The following is a 13,493-nucleotide window of genomic DNA, read 5'->3' as shown; positions in this document are numbered from 1 at the left end:
ATTTTCCATTGTATCCCAATTTCCATAAAACAATGTATATGGAAAACACTTAAACTCCTATTTTTCTTTGATATTCTAAAATCCCTCTTTTTTTGTTATATATGATGAGATAACCTACATTATATGATGAATAAATTATTTTCCTTTCCACTCCCTTTTTTTCCTTTTACACTATCCTATTTATACTAATCCTTTATACTAATTAAAGGTTTAATGTGTCACTTGTACATACAAGTGAGAAATAATATATGACAAGTGTTTTTATTCTTTACACAATTTCAACAAGTGTTTTTACTTTTTTTTTTTATATAAATTTTTTCATATAAATTAATATGATATTTAATTGAATGGCAACATAACAATATTATATTTATATTCTTACATATGTAGTTGGTTTGAAATAGGAAAAATATGAATTTTAATCCTTTTCATTATAACTTTTTATAAAATTTACTCAATTCTTTTAATTTGCACCTAAAAATATTAAATTGAACTCAATAATATATTTAAAATCGTAATTAATTAGCGTTATTTATTTTGAAATAAATAAATATTAGAATTTTTAGACACGGACGTTACACACATTCCCATTTCGGTGCGGTATTTGTGTCGCCCCGTCGTGCGGATGCGCCCTAACCTGGTAGTGCTTCAACTATACCACTTGCGCGCGAAAGAGTCTTTCCCCTAGTAATTTGTTAAAGGTTTGTATTTACTTATCATTTCTTTCCTATGCGTGATAGAGAAGCTTAATTTTTTTTTATCATCTTTAGAACCATGTCAAGTGGTTAATTTGAGTATCAATTTCTCATTCATCACTTATTCATTTTGAGCTTATAGTATACCTTTAAAAAATATCTCATAGCATATAATGATCATGTTTGGTAAATAGCTTTTTGGAGTAAAATTAGAGGTTTGAGCCACTTTAGAGGTTTGGTGAAGAGAGGTTTGGAAAAGTTTATTGATCTAAAAAGCTAATTTTGAAAAGGCTAATTTTAAAAGCTTTTTCAATTAACTTTTAGCTCCATCTCTTTTTATGGATATTTTTATCCCTAATTAATATTTTTTAATCCCAAATAAATGATTTATCATGTCTTTATTTGCCATTTTACACAAATAACTACTAGCAACCAGCTAAGTTTTAATAAACAAGTTCACACAAATCCGCTAGTCAAATCCGTTAACCAAAAAGGTAATCAGCTAATAGCTAATTGTCAAACACGATTAATATATTGATCTATTATTCTAAATTCTATTTATCCGTTATATATTTAAATTAGTTGAAAAAAAGACCAACATTCTTATTTTAATATAAAATTTCCAATAATAAAATTTAAGTGGTGTATACTGTAATTTTTGTTTTTTGGAACGGCATAAGGTCATTTTCTAATTTTCTCATTGATGATAACCTAATGTTTTTAACTTTTGAATTTATTTTTGATAAAATATTATAATTATTATTCATAAATAATGAGAGAATTAATTTACAAAAAAAGTTCTATAAAAATATCTTTTTTTTTTATTACAGTTGAAAATACATCGATTAAATGTAGAGTAGAATCAAAATGAATAAATTGGAAAATTTTGTCAAATATATGTAAGAATTGCCCTTTTTTCCCCTTCTCTCGTAAAAAAACCCTTCTAACTTAGAAGAAAATACATTTTGAAGTAAGTATTTATCAGTCCATTAGATTTTTTTTGGAAAGATGTATGTACATTAGATTCATTAGTTAACAATTGGCAAAAAAAAAAAAAAATTTGATAAGGTGTGGGGACATTTTCCACATGGACCCGGAGGAAGGAGCAAATTCTGATACCGGCGACACGTCCCACGACAAGGAAAGGAGCTGCTGAAATTTCAATCCATGCCATGTGGGACCTTAAGACAGCTCATGCCCCTACACGGACGTGTGGAGGAGAGTCTTTCGGCCACATGCCCGTGTAAAGGAGGCCACACACCGTGTGGCTTGCCTGGAGCTGCATTCCGATCAGCTTTGTCCACGCTGCCATTTTCTACACCAAATCTGATTTCACTGTTTTGCCACCTTGAATTTTACTGTTTTGCAATTTGAGTTTAATCTCTCAAATGTCATTTATCCCGTTTGTCTCTTTATTACCCCTATGGTTTCATGATGTACCCCAGTGGGGACTTATTTGAGGTGTATATATATATATATATATATATATATATATATATATATATAGCAAGAAACATAATTTTTATGAATTAACTCTGTATTGTCGTGGGCTTGTTTTTCACACTTGTGATTTACTTGTCTCTGAATGATGAGAACCAACTATGTAGCATCTACATCGAGAATTTAAGTATTGTATACGTTATTAGACCGATCTTACTATTTCTCAATCATGCAAAAGAGATTAAAAAAAAAAACGCTTGCCCCTTCTTCTAAGGAGTTGTTGTGTAACAAGTGCACAAGCTTCTTCCGAAGCATACGGCTTTCTGGTTGGCATGTATGATACGTAAGTTGTCTAATCATGCCTTGCATAAATATGGATTCCAAACATTCATGATCTGTATATGAATGAGTTGAATTACTTATCCCTCGAGAAAAATAAATAACATGCTAAGAATATTTTAAAATCAACAAAACTCCCGCTAGATAATTATTGATAGGAATACCTTCTAAGATGTCAAATAATTTTCTTGTATTCTATATATTTAGAGAGAGAGAGAGAGAGTTAATATATGATTTATTTGAAGCTGCCACATGAAAGGGTGAAAAGAATCCCTATCGGGAGTGAAATAGAACATGAAATATTATCTTTTCGTAGAGGAACTCCCGAATATTTGGCGATCTTAGACTTTATTTTTTATTTTACTATTTTTTTTTTGTATGCGGAAGAAACGCTCATGCAGTATTAGCAACTGAGTATTTAACTTTTTTTAGAGTTTTTTTTGTCTAGAAAGGGAACTGGCTGAATGGTTAAAGCATCCAACTCATAATACTAAAAGAAACCCATAAACAGAAGAAAGCGAAGCCACTTTTATTCTTTCAGTCCTTCGCAAATCCTCTTGCATTCAAGTTAGGCTTGAGAAAAGTATCTGTGTGATTTAAGATTAAAATTCTCATTGACTATTGATCTGTATCATACGGTGTAAAAATAACTCTAAATATTGACCGTTGAGGTAATTTTATTTTTTAACGTTGATAACTTGCTGGATCCGCTTTGATATTCTTTGCCGGAGTTACCTGCAAAACAAAACCGGAGACAGGATCTCCGGGAAAACTCTCCGACGATTAAGTCAGTTTTTGTAAAAATGAGTCTATAATTTAGCAATAGCTTTGTGGGAAAAAATGTGAACGTACCTCCCCCCTTATTCTTAAGGCCTTTTATAAGTGTCTTTTGGGTAACCGCCGAGGGCGGTTACTCCTTAGTGGACCACGTTCTGAGGGCGGTTACCCCTTTTTAGGCCATGTCCCTTTCGTGGCTTTCATGGCAACGAACGTGGTTCTGAGTGAGAGTCTTGACGCTCCGTTTAGGAATTCGGGGCGGTTTACTCGCTGCGCCCGCTTCCTTCATTCGGGTCCCGTCCAATCTTAGCCCATGGGGTTTTAATATGGGCTGGGCTTGCGAAATGAATATAACCCGTTTTGGGCTTCGCGGGTTATCACATGCCTCCCCCTTGGTCTAGCAAGAGCCCTTTTAGGGTCTTTTTACAGGGGACGCTTCGTCTTTGTCCGATTATTTCAAAGTTTTGAATTTGTGCATTTCCCCTCTTTCGTTTTCTCCGACGTCGACCTTTTAGTTCCGTTACTTCTTTTCCGGCGTTGACCTCTTAATCCCGTCACTTCACTGTGTTGTCTTTTTCATGTAAGTTTTTCTTTTCACATTTGTTCCTTGTTCGGCTTTTTGCTTCTGTTTTCCTTTTATCGATCATGTCAAACCTCGACTTCGCGCCGTTTGACGACGATTATGTCCGCGAGGTCTCTAACGAGGTCGAAGAGATGGTTGAGGAAGCTTCAACCAGCTCTCCTGGGTGTAATTCTCATCCCGCCGACTTCCTTCATCTGGCGAATACAACCGATGAGGGTTTAGGTTTTGATCCCAAAAAGTTGATTCCGCCACCTGTCCCAACCCCTCGTTTGTTACCAAAGAAGGACAGGTCGGGAAGTCTGGTTTGTCAAGAGACAATCGATGATTTGCGGGAGCATTATCCCTGGCTCCGAGGTCTCGAGACTATCATTCCTGGGGAGGATAGGGGACCGGGCGATTACCCAAAGGGGTACTTCACTATTTTCGTGGCCCAGATTATCTGCGGCTTCACTTATCCGCTGGCGGATGAGATTGCTTCCGTCCTAGGCGGTTACGGAATCGCGCCCGGGCAATTGCATCCTAACGGCTGGGCCGATTTGACTCTGGACAAATTCTTGGCGGATTGTTTGGAGGTTCCCTTTTCGCCCAAAATCTTCTCCAAGCTCCACCAATTCAAAAGCTCGGCGGGGTATTTCACTTTCATCCGCCAGAGCGGATACTATTGTTTTGACGAGAAGCTGAACAAGATCCGCGAGTGGGATCGATCTTACTTTTTTATCAAGTTTAATGAGGAAAACCTGAACTTCCTTCGTTGCTGGAGCCGACCCAACGCAAAGAGTTTGAACTTCGGGTATCCCAGCAAGGAAGAATCCGCCGTTATCAAGTTCCTGAAGAGCACTCCTCCTTTTGTATGGACATACGATCAGGCCTTTCATATGCTAAGGAGCCGAGTAGCGATTGCGTACCGCGAGGGGGATCGCGTTGTCTATATTCCTTATCGCGTTTTTGTGCAAGGTACTTTTTATTTCCAAGTTGATGGTTTCTTTTAACCCTTTGCAGGGGTGATCCTTTATCTCAAATCGCTGCAGATCGGGAGGCTAAAGCCCTGGCGAGAAGAAAGAAGCGGATGATGGAAACCGCTTCTGTTGTAGGGGCGGATCCTTCTGGAGGGACGATTCCTTCTATTGGGGCGGCTTCCCCGGTTAGGGCTTCCGCTTCACAAGGTCCCGCTTCTGCCTCCGAGGATCTTCCTTTAACCAGGAAGCGGAAGATAAGTGCGGATACAGAGTCTTCTCGTTCTAAAAAGAAGAACACTTCTGTGTCCCTTACTGTTGGCGGCGCACCTGTATCCGCCTCGTCTAAAGGAAAGAGCAGTACCCCCATTCATGAGGTATCTTGATCTGCTCCCTCTCGTATTGCTACTTTTTCCTCATGAGCTATCTGCCGTTCTCTTGATATTTTTCTTTATGCTTTTGCAGCCAATCCCCGATATTAGCGGATGGTGGACTAGGACTTTCGGCCTGGCCGTGAACTTCTCTTGCAAGGATATTGTATCTTCCATATGCAATGTCCTCGGGCGACTTCCCTCTGCCTCCCGTGTGCGTGAGCAAGTACCGCTCCCTACTGCTGTGGAAGGGATCGAGAAGCGTTATGTAGAGGTATATTATTGCTTTGTCCTTCGCTTTCAAATATCTTGTGTTCATTGTAACCGCATATTTCTATTCGCCCATTTTTATTTGTGAGACGTGTTATATGCAGATTATCAATTTCGCTGAGGGCATTCTCCGAAGGGATGCAAAGCGAGCCAAGGAGTTGGAAAGTCTTGGTACGGAATTGGCGACTCAGAAGTCGCTTTATGATGATGTCCAAGGGAAGGTGAAGGTCCTAGAGGGCACCTGTCAGAAGGCCGTGGGCGAGAAGGAGGAGGCCCTTAAATCCCTTCAGGCCAAGTCCGATGAACTGCAAAAAGCCCTCGACGACCTAGCTGCTTTCAAGGAGGCCCAAAAGAAGAGGGTTGAGGAGATTTTGGCTGAAGATGGCGCCCGCATCTACTGGTATGGGGAGCGGATTCATGCGGCTTATGAGCACGGGCATCAGGGTCTAGTACTTAACTGCCCCAAAGTTCCCATCCCTGAAAAGGATTTAACTGGGGAGTGGGATAAGCTGGAAGCCGAGGATGCTGATATGGATGAGGTACTCTTCTTAGATTGGAAGAGTCTTCAGGATCCTCCGATTAGCTGCGAGACCCCTATTCAGCCCGCGGAAGGAGAGGCACCCCAAGCCGTTTCTCAACCTGTGCAAGAGGTACCTCTCACCGAAGAGGTTACTGAAGCGGTTACCGATTCAAGGGTTGAGGATTCGCTTGAAGTAGATCCTCCTACCGGAGGAGATGAGGGAGTCGCCGCAGTCCAGGAGGGCATTAGGGGCGAAGGAGAGGAAGCTGTAGCATAGCTTAACTTATATTTGGACTTTTGTATGTAAAAACCATGTAACAAACCGCTCTGATATATATATTTTCTTTCGGTTGTTGCTTTTCATATGTGTGTGATTGTCACTTTTTTGCCCTTTATATGTGCCCTTTGTCCTTTTGCCGACTCCATATTTGTGTTTCTTCATAGCTAGGGTGGCCAGACCCTTTTTGCAATTTTGAGTACTCGTTTATTCGCTTAATTTTATGCCTTAACTTATAATTCTTCTTTCGAAAATAATCATAAGTTTTGATCATAAGGTTTTGCGAGTGATGCGTAATCATGCATCCGCCTTTTTTTAATAGGCAACACATTTATGTGTTTTTTGAGTTTAACCCTAAGGGTTTTGCGAGTGATGCGTAACCATGCATCCGCCTTTCTTTAATAGGCAACACATTTATGTGTTTTTTGAGTTTAACCCTAAGGGTTTTGCGAGTGATGCGTAACCATGCATCCGCCTTTCTTTAATAGGCAACACATTTATGTGTTTTTTGAGTTTAACCCTAAGGTTTTTTGCGAGTGATGCGTAATCATGCATCCGCCTTTCTTTAAGAGGCAACACATTTATGTGTTTTTGTAAAGAATCCGCATTTTGTTGTAACATACTAAGTGAATGTAATAACTTTTATTGATGACGAGAAAAAGTTTATTACATATGTGCGGGATCGAAGCCTCATTAAAACCTTTTATCAGAAAACCCAGTGGGAAAAACTCATAAAAGGAAAAAGAGTACTCGTCATTTCCTCGAACTACTCGGCCTTTCTATATAGGCGTAGATTCTCTAGATTCCAGGTGCGCGGGAGCTTCTTTCCACTCATTTCTTCTATTTCGAAAGTGGTCGGTCCCATTTTCTTGGATACTTTGTATGGCCCGATCCAGTTGACGCCTAGCTTGCCTTTGCCATCTCTAGACTGTATTTTATCTGCTTTTTTCAAGACCAAGTCGTTTTCGTTGATCATTACTTTTCGCACTCTTCTGTCATGGTATTTCTTGATTCTATTGCTGTACATTGCCATTCGCATGTAAGCTTTTTCTCTTTGTTCCTCCACAGAATCCAAAGCATCTTTGATGTTGATAGGATTTTGTGTGTCGCAATAATAAATTGTCCGATCTGTGGGCGACTTGATTTCAACAGGTAGGACTGCTTCGGCTCCATAAACTAGCGAGAAAGGTGTTTCGCCTGTTGCTGCTTTTACAGAGGTTCTGTATGCCCACAACATATGGGGTATCTCATCCGCCCAACCTGTTTTTTTGTCACCCAGCCGCTTCTTGATGCCTTGAACCATGGCCCTGTTGGTAACCTCCGTCATACCATTTGATTGAGGATGGTTTACAGAAGAAAAATGATTCTTGATTCCCATGCTTTCGCAGTATGCTTTGAACTTGGCACAGTTGAACTGGGTGCCATTGTCGGTTATAAGCTTCTGCGGGATCCCAAATCGCATGATAATGTTCTCTCGTAAGAACTCGATCATTCGCTCAGGTGTTTGTGCGGTTACTGCCTCCGCTTCTACCCATTTGCTGAAGTGGTCCACTGCGACTATCAAATACTTCCTTTTCTTTGTTGTTTCTGGGAATGGACCCACTATATCAATTCCCCATGTTGCGAATGGCCACGCCGTCATTATAGTGATTTGTTCAGCTCCGGGAACATGCTTTTCATTCGCATGGATTTGACAGTTGTGACATTCCGCAACCATCTTCTGGGAATCTTCCACCACCTTGGGCCAGTAGTATCCCATCAGTTTGACCTTTCTTGCCAATGCCGCCGAAGCTTCGTGCGCGCCACAAATTCCTTCGTGTAGTTCTCGCAGCACATAGTCTCCTTCATTGCGACTAACGCATTTCAACCATGGACATGTGTACGATTTCCGATACAAAGTTCCATCCCGCATTGAGTATCGTGCCGACTGCCCAATTATTTTTCTGGCTAAGCTCTTATCAACCGGTAAATCTCCCTGCTCCAGATATTGACGGATTGGCATCCGCCAATCTTCATCGTCTTCCAGTTCCTCGATGATCATAATCTGATCAACCTCGAATGCTGGTGCCGATTTTATTTCCAAGCTGCATGCTTTTTGACTCCATGGTTCTCTACTTGCCGCTGCTTTTGCCAATTCGTCAGCTTTTGCATTTTGGCCTCGTGGAACATGCACCATCTCCCAAACGACTCCCTTGTGCGTTAACTCTTATGTCAATCGGCTGACCACCTGATGGTATTTTACTAGCTCCTCCTGTTTCACTAGATAATTTTTTGTGATCTGGTTTATCATGAGTTTGGAATCGCTGTAGATTACCACTCTTTCTGGGGTGAGTTCATTGAGCAACCTCAATCCACATATCATAGCCTCGTATTCTGCGGCATTATTGGTAGTTTTGAAAGTTAATTTTGCTGCATAGTACAGGCGGATAACCTCCGGACCTTTGATGACGATTCCTAGCCCAGCTCCGTCTGCAGATAAGGCCCCATCTGTGTACATGCTCCACTCTTCTTTTTGTGCCTTTGGACATTCATCATCATCCCAGGTGAATTCGTTCACGAAGTCGGCGAGCACTTGGCTCTTTAGCGCTGGTCTTCCTTCATAGCGGATATCGAATTCGCCCAGGCGAATTGACCATTCCATCAACCGGCCGGATGCGTCAGGTTTCTGCAGTACCTTTCGCATTGGGATGCCAGTTCTCACAATGACAGTATGCGCCTGAAAATATGGTTTTAATCTAGTCGCCGTGGTTATCACCGCAAGGGCCATTTTGTCCAACTTCGAATACCGGAGTTCTGCGTCCTTCAAGACTTTGCTCACGTAGTATACTGGATATTGTTGCCCTTCTTCTTCTCGCACCATCACAGTGCATATCGCCATGCTAGTGACGGATACATAAAGAAACAAATCTTCTCCGTCTTTCGGCCTGCTCATTAAGGGCGGATAACATAGTAATCGCTTTATCCCCTCAAATGCTTCTTGACAATCCGGCGTCCATTCAAAGGACTTGGATTTTTTGATGGCATTGTAGAAAGGTAGACATCGCCTAGCTGAGCATGATATGAATCGCCCTAATGCCACCAACCGCCCGTTCAGTCTCTGTACATCCCTTATGTTCCTTGGCGTCTTCATCTCCATTACTGCTTTAACCTTCTCAGGATTCGCCTCAACCCCTTTGCCGCTAACAATGAAACCCAGGAACTTTCCCGCTCTTGCTCCGAATGTGCATTTCTCTGGGTTCAATTTGAGGCCATATTTGATCAACACTTCTAGGATTTCTTTGATATCCCGCGGATGGTCTTGCATTTTCTTGCTTTTGATGATCATGTCATCAACATAGATCGAAAAGTTCTCACCGGATTTGTCTGAAAATATCTTGTTCATCATCCTCTGGTATGTTGCTCCCGCATTTTTCAATCCAAAGGGCATCACCTTGAAGCAATAAGTCGCCTGGTGAGTTATGAATGATGTTTTGATTTAATCCGCCTTCTCCATGGGTATCTGATGGTAACTGGATTTCACGTCGGTGAATGATAAAGCTTCATATCCTGCAGTTCCATCTACCAATATATCAATGTTAGGAAGTGGATACATATCTTTCGGACATGCCTTGTTCAAGTCTTTGAAGTCGACGCACATTCTGTACGTTCCATTCGGCTTTTTGACTAGCACCATATTGGCTAGCCATTCCGGATAGGTGACTTCTCGAATCGCATCCGATCTTAGCAAGTCCGCCACTGCTTTTTCAATCGCCTTTTGCCGCTCAGGAGCATGTCCCCTCTTCTTTTACCGCACTGGGGTTGCCCCTTTGTCTACATTCAACCGATGGGTTGCTACGTCTGGGCTTATTCCTTTTAGCACTTCATTTGGGGCGGCAAATGCCGACTCACATTGGATCAATACCTCGGTAATGGCTTTCTTTGTTTCTTCTGAGAGTCCAGCCGCTATTCGCACGTTCTTGTCATTCGAGATGGCGAATAGTTCCGTTTCTCCCAATGCTTCCGCCGGCAGCTTCTCTTCGACTTTATCCTCCTCTTCCGGTTTTGGTTCAAGTGATAATGTATAGGCCTGTTGAGATACAAGTTGATCACCTTCAACTATGACTCGCCCTTGGTGTGTTGGCAAATGTAACGTTAAATGCTTCATTGAGATGAGCGACTCCGTCTCCGACAGGAATGGCCGTCCCAGAATTATGTTGTAGGCCAGTGGGAGATCAACAATTGCGAATTCTAAATCACCTCGCCATTTTAGATTCTTATCGCCCATTTCTGCCTCCAACACCACCTGCCCACTTGTTTGGGAGGATTGACCCCCAAAACCAGTTACATCCATGAAGGTGTGTTCCACCCGCTCGTCGTTGATTCCCAACTTGTTGAATGCTGTCCGGGTAATGACGTTGCAAGAACTGCCTGTGTCGATAAGGACCCGCTTGACGTCCCATCCTTCAACGGCCATCATGATCACCAAAGCATCCGCATGCGGCTCCATGATTCGCGCGAATGAGTAATTGAGGGCATCCCCCCTATGAGTGTTGCTTTTTCGCTGTTCACGGCGAGCTCTTTTTGTTGGAGGCTCATAGATCCCGCCGGCTATCACGTTTATCACTCCTTTTTTCTGCTTCTTTTCGGGCCTTGCCTCTTCTTCATGTGGTAACATTGCTTTCTCGTTACTAGTCTCCTTTCGTACAAATTGATTCAGCTTGCCCCTTTCGATCAGCCTTTCAATCTCCTTCTTCAATTCATAGCAATCGTTCGTGTCGTGGCCATTCAATCTGTGGAACCTGCAATATTTGTTAGGATGTCGCCCCAAACTGGTTCGACCTTTTACCTCGGGGAACCGCACATCCTTCTTCAGGGGGCTCTTTTCGATCCAAAGTAACACCTCCTGGCGAGTCGTGTTTAATGGTGTCTGATATCCGCCACTTTGAAAGGGGCGATCGCCTCTTCGAACAAAATTACTTTTGGACTGGGTCTGGCGCCGATTGTCCGAAGTGGATCTAGCGGCATCTCTTTCTCGCCGGGTTTGAGCCCTATGTTCCCTGTTGACATCATCCACTTCCATGAATTCCTTTGCTATTTTCATGAGTTCGGCCACTGTGCGCGGCTTGTTGCGGATGATTTCCTCCCGCATACTCCAATCTGTGGTTCCATCTGCCATGATGTTGCGGATGCTCACGATATCCGGGTTTTGCAATCGCACCAGAATATCATTGAATGCGACAACAAATTCCCTTAGGGAATTATAGTTCCTCTGTTTGATCTCCTTCAGCTGCCTATCCGTCACATCCGCTGCTTTACAGCCCACAAATTTCGCACATAAATCCCGACTATATTGATGCCAATTGTGAATAGATTATGCGGGTAAAGATCGAAACCAATCAGATGCGGCTCCGCCCAAAGTTGTCGAGAATAACCTGCAAATGATGCTTTCACTCGCTCCTGCAACATCCATTAGTTCTCTGTAGTTCCTGACATGAGCCTCAGGATCAGAATTTGGATCCCCATAGTATTTAGGTATCGCGGGCGCTTTGATTCTGTGATCTGGAATGAATTCCCGCAACGAAGGGGCAAAAGGTGAATCGCTCTGGACCTCTGCTCTCGGCCTAGGCGAGTACCCCATTCGCTCCATCATGCTTCGTAATTGATCTTCTAAGTCAATATCGGGTATTCGCCGGACTTCTTCCATCCGCTGCTGGTGAATTCTGGGTGGCATCCACCCGCCCATCGGTGTTGAGACGTGTGCCTGTTGGGGGACTAACCGCTGTCCCGTTATAGGATCAAAGTTCCATGTGTGCTCTCGCCCAGGAGTCATCAACTCCGAATGTCTGTGAGGAAAAGGTTCCACTTGCTGTAGCGGAAGAGTGCCTTGCACTCCTGGCAACGGTTGGGATGGCTGCTAGGTCGGATGTATCGTCGTAATGAGATCTGGGTGCGAGTAGTTGCTCGGGTGGCTGTGTGGGTTTGTGCGACTACTCTGGCCCACTTGATTTGGCGCCTGAGATTGCTGCGGGAGGGCCGATATGACAGGGATAGTCGGTGATTGTGTTGAGATAACCACAGGTTCTTGAGGCGCAGCCGCCACGACGGTATTGTGTTCGGCGAGGGCAGTTAGTAAATTAATCATTCGATCTCCAGCCGCCTGGCTCATGTTCGAAGCCAAGACTTGTCCTGCCATCTGCACGAAATCACTATTGGACATTTCCATCTCAGTTTGCACTTGGACTTCCAATAAGGGACTCAATTGTCCCGAAGGACCCGATGAGCTAGGCACCACAGGCTGTGTACTTGCAGGTTGCGAATTCGCAATCCGTCTGGAGTTCATACTGGTTGATCTAGTGGTAACGCTGGTCGTTCGTGATGGTTCTAACATGTTCTTCGCGTACCTTTAACCAAATGTTGGTAAAAAAGGTCCACGTTCACCACACCAATGATAACTTGCTGGATCCGCTTTGATATTCTTTGCCGGAGTTACCTGCAAAACAAAACCGGAGACAGGATCTCCGGGAAAACTCTCCGACGATCAAGTCAGTTTTTGTAAAAATGAGTCTATAATTTAGCAATAGCTTTGTGGGAAAAAATGTGAACGTACCTCCCCCCTTATTCTTAAGGCCTTTTATAGGTGTCTTTTGGGTAACCGCCGAGGGCGGTTACTCCTTAGTGGGCCACGTTCTGAGGGCGGTTACCCCTTTTTAGGTCATGTCCCTTTCGTGGCTTTCATGGCAACGAACGTGGTTCTGAGTGGGAGTCTTGACGCTCCGTTTAGGAATTCGGGGCGGTTTACTCGCTGCGCCCGCTTCCTTCATTCGGATCCCGTCCAATCTTAGCCCATGGGGTTTTAATATAGGCTGGGCTTGCGAAATGAATATAACCCGTTTTGGGCTTCGCGGGTTATCAAACGTGTATAATTTTATTAATGTTAGTAGTCAAAAATAAATTTATTTCTAATGTTGACAAGTTGGATCAATTTGAGACATCTTTATAAAATACGGATATTTTATTTTATTGCTTATTCTGCATATGTTTTCTATCAATTGGTTCTAAAAAATGATTTCACATATTTTTTTATATAAGTTGTACAAAATATATTATAATTTTTTATTAAATTTTTTCACATATATTTATATGGTTATATATTATTGGTAGATAACACGATTCATGATTGGAAAGACAATTTGATGAATTATTTCTTACTAAAGTTAAGAGTAAATTTATATTATTTTAGACGTTAAAGATAAAATTGCTCATAATTATCAATGTTAAGGTACCTTTTT

Source organism: Euphorbia lathyris, chromosome 9 (genome assembly GCF_963576675.1).
Source record: "Euphorbia lathyris chromosome 9, ddEupLath1.1, whole genome shotgun sequence".
Lineage (NCBI taxonomy): Eukaryota > Viridiplantae > Streptophyta > Magnoliopsida > Malpighiales > Euphorbiaceae > Euphorbia > Euphorbia lathyris.
This window is presented reverse-complemented; position numbering follows the sequence as displayed.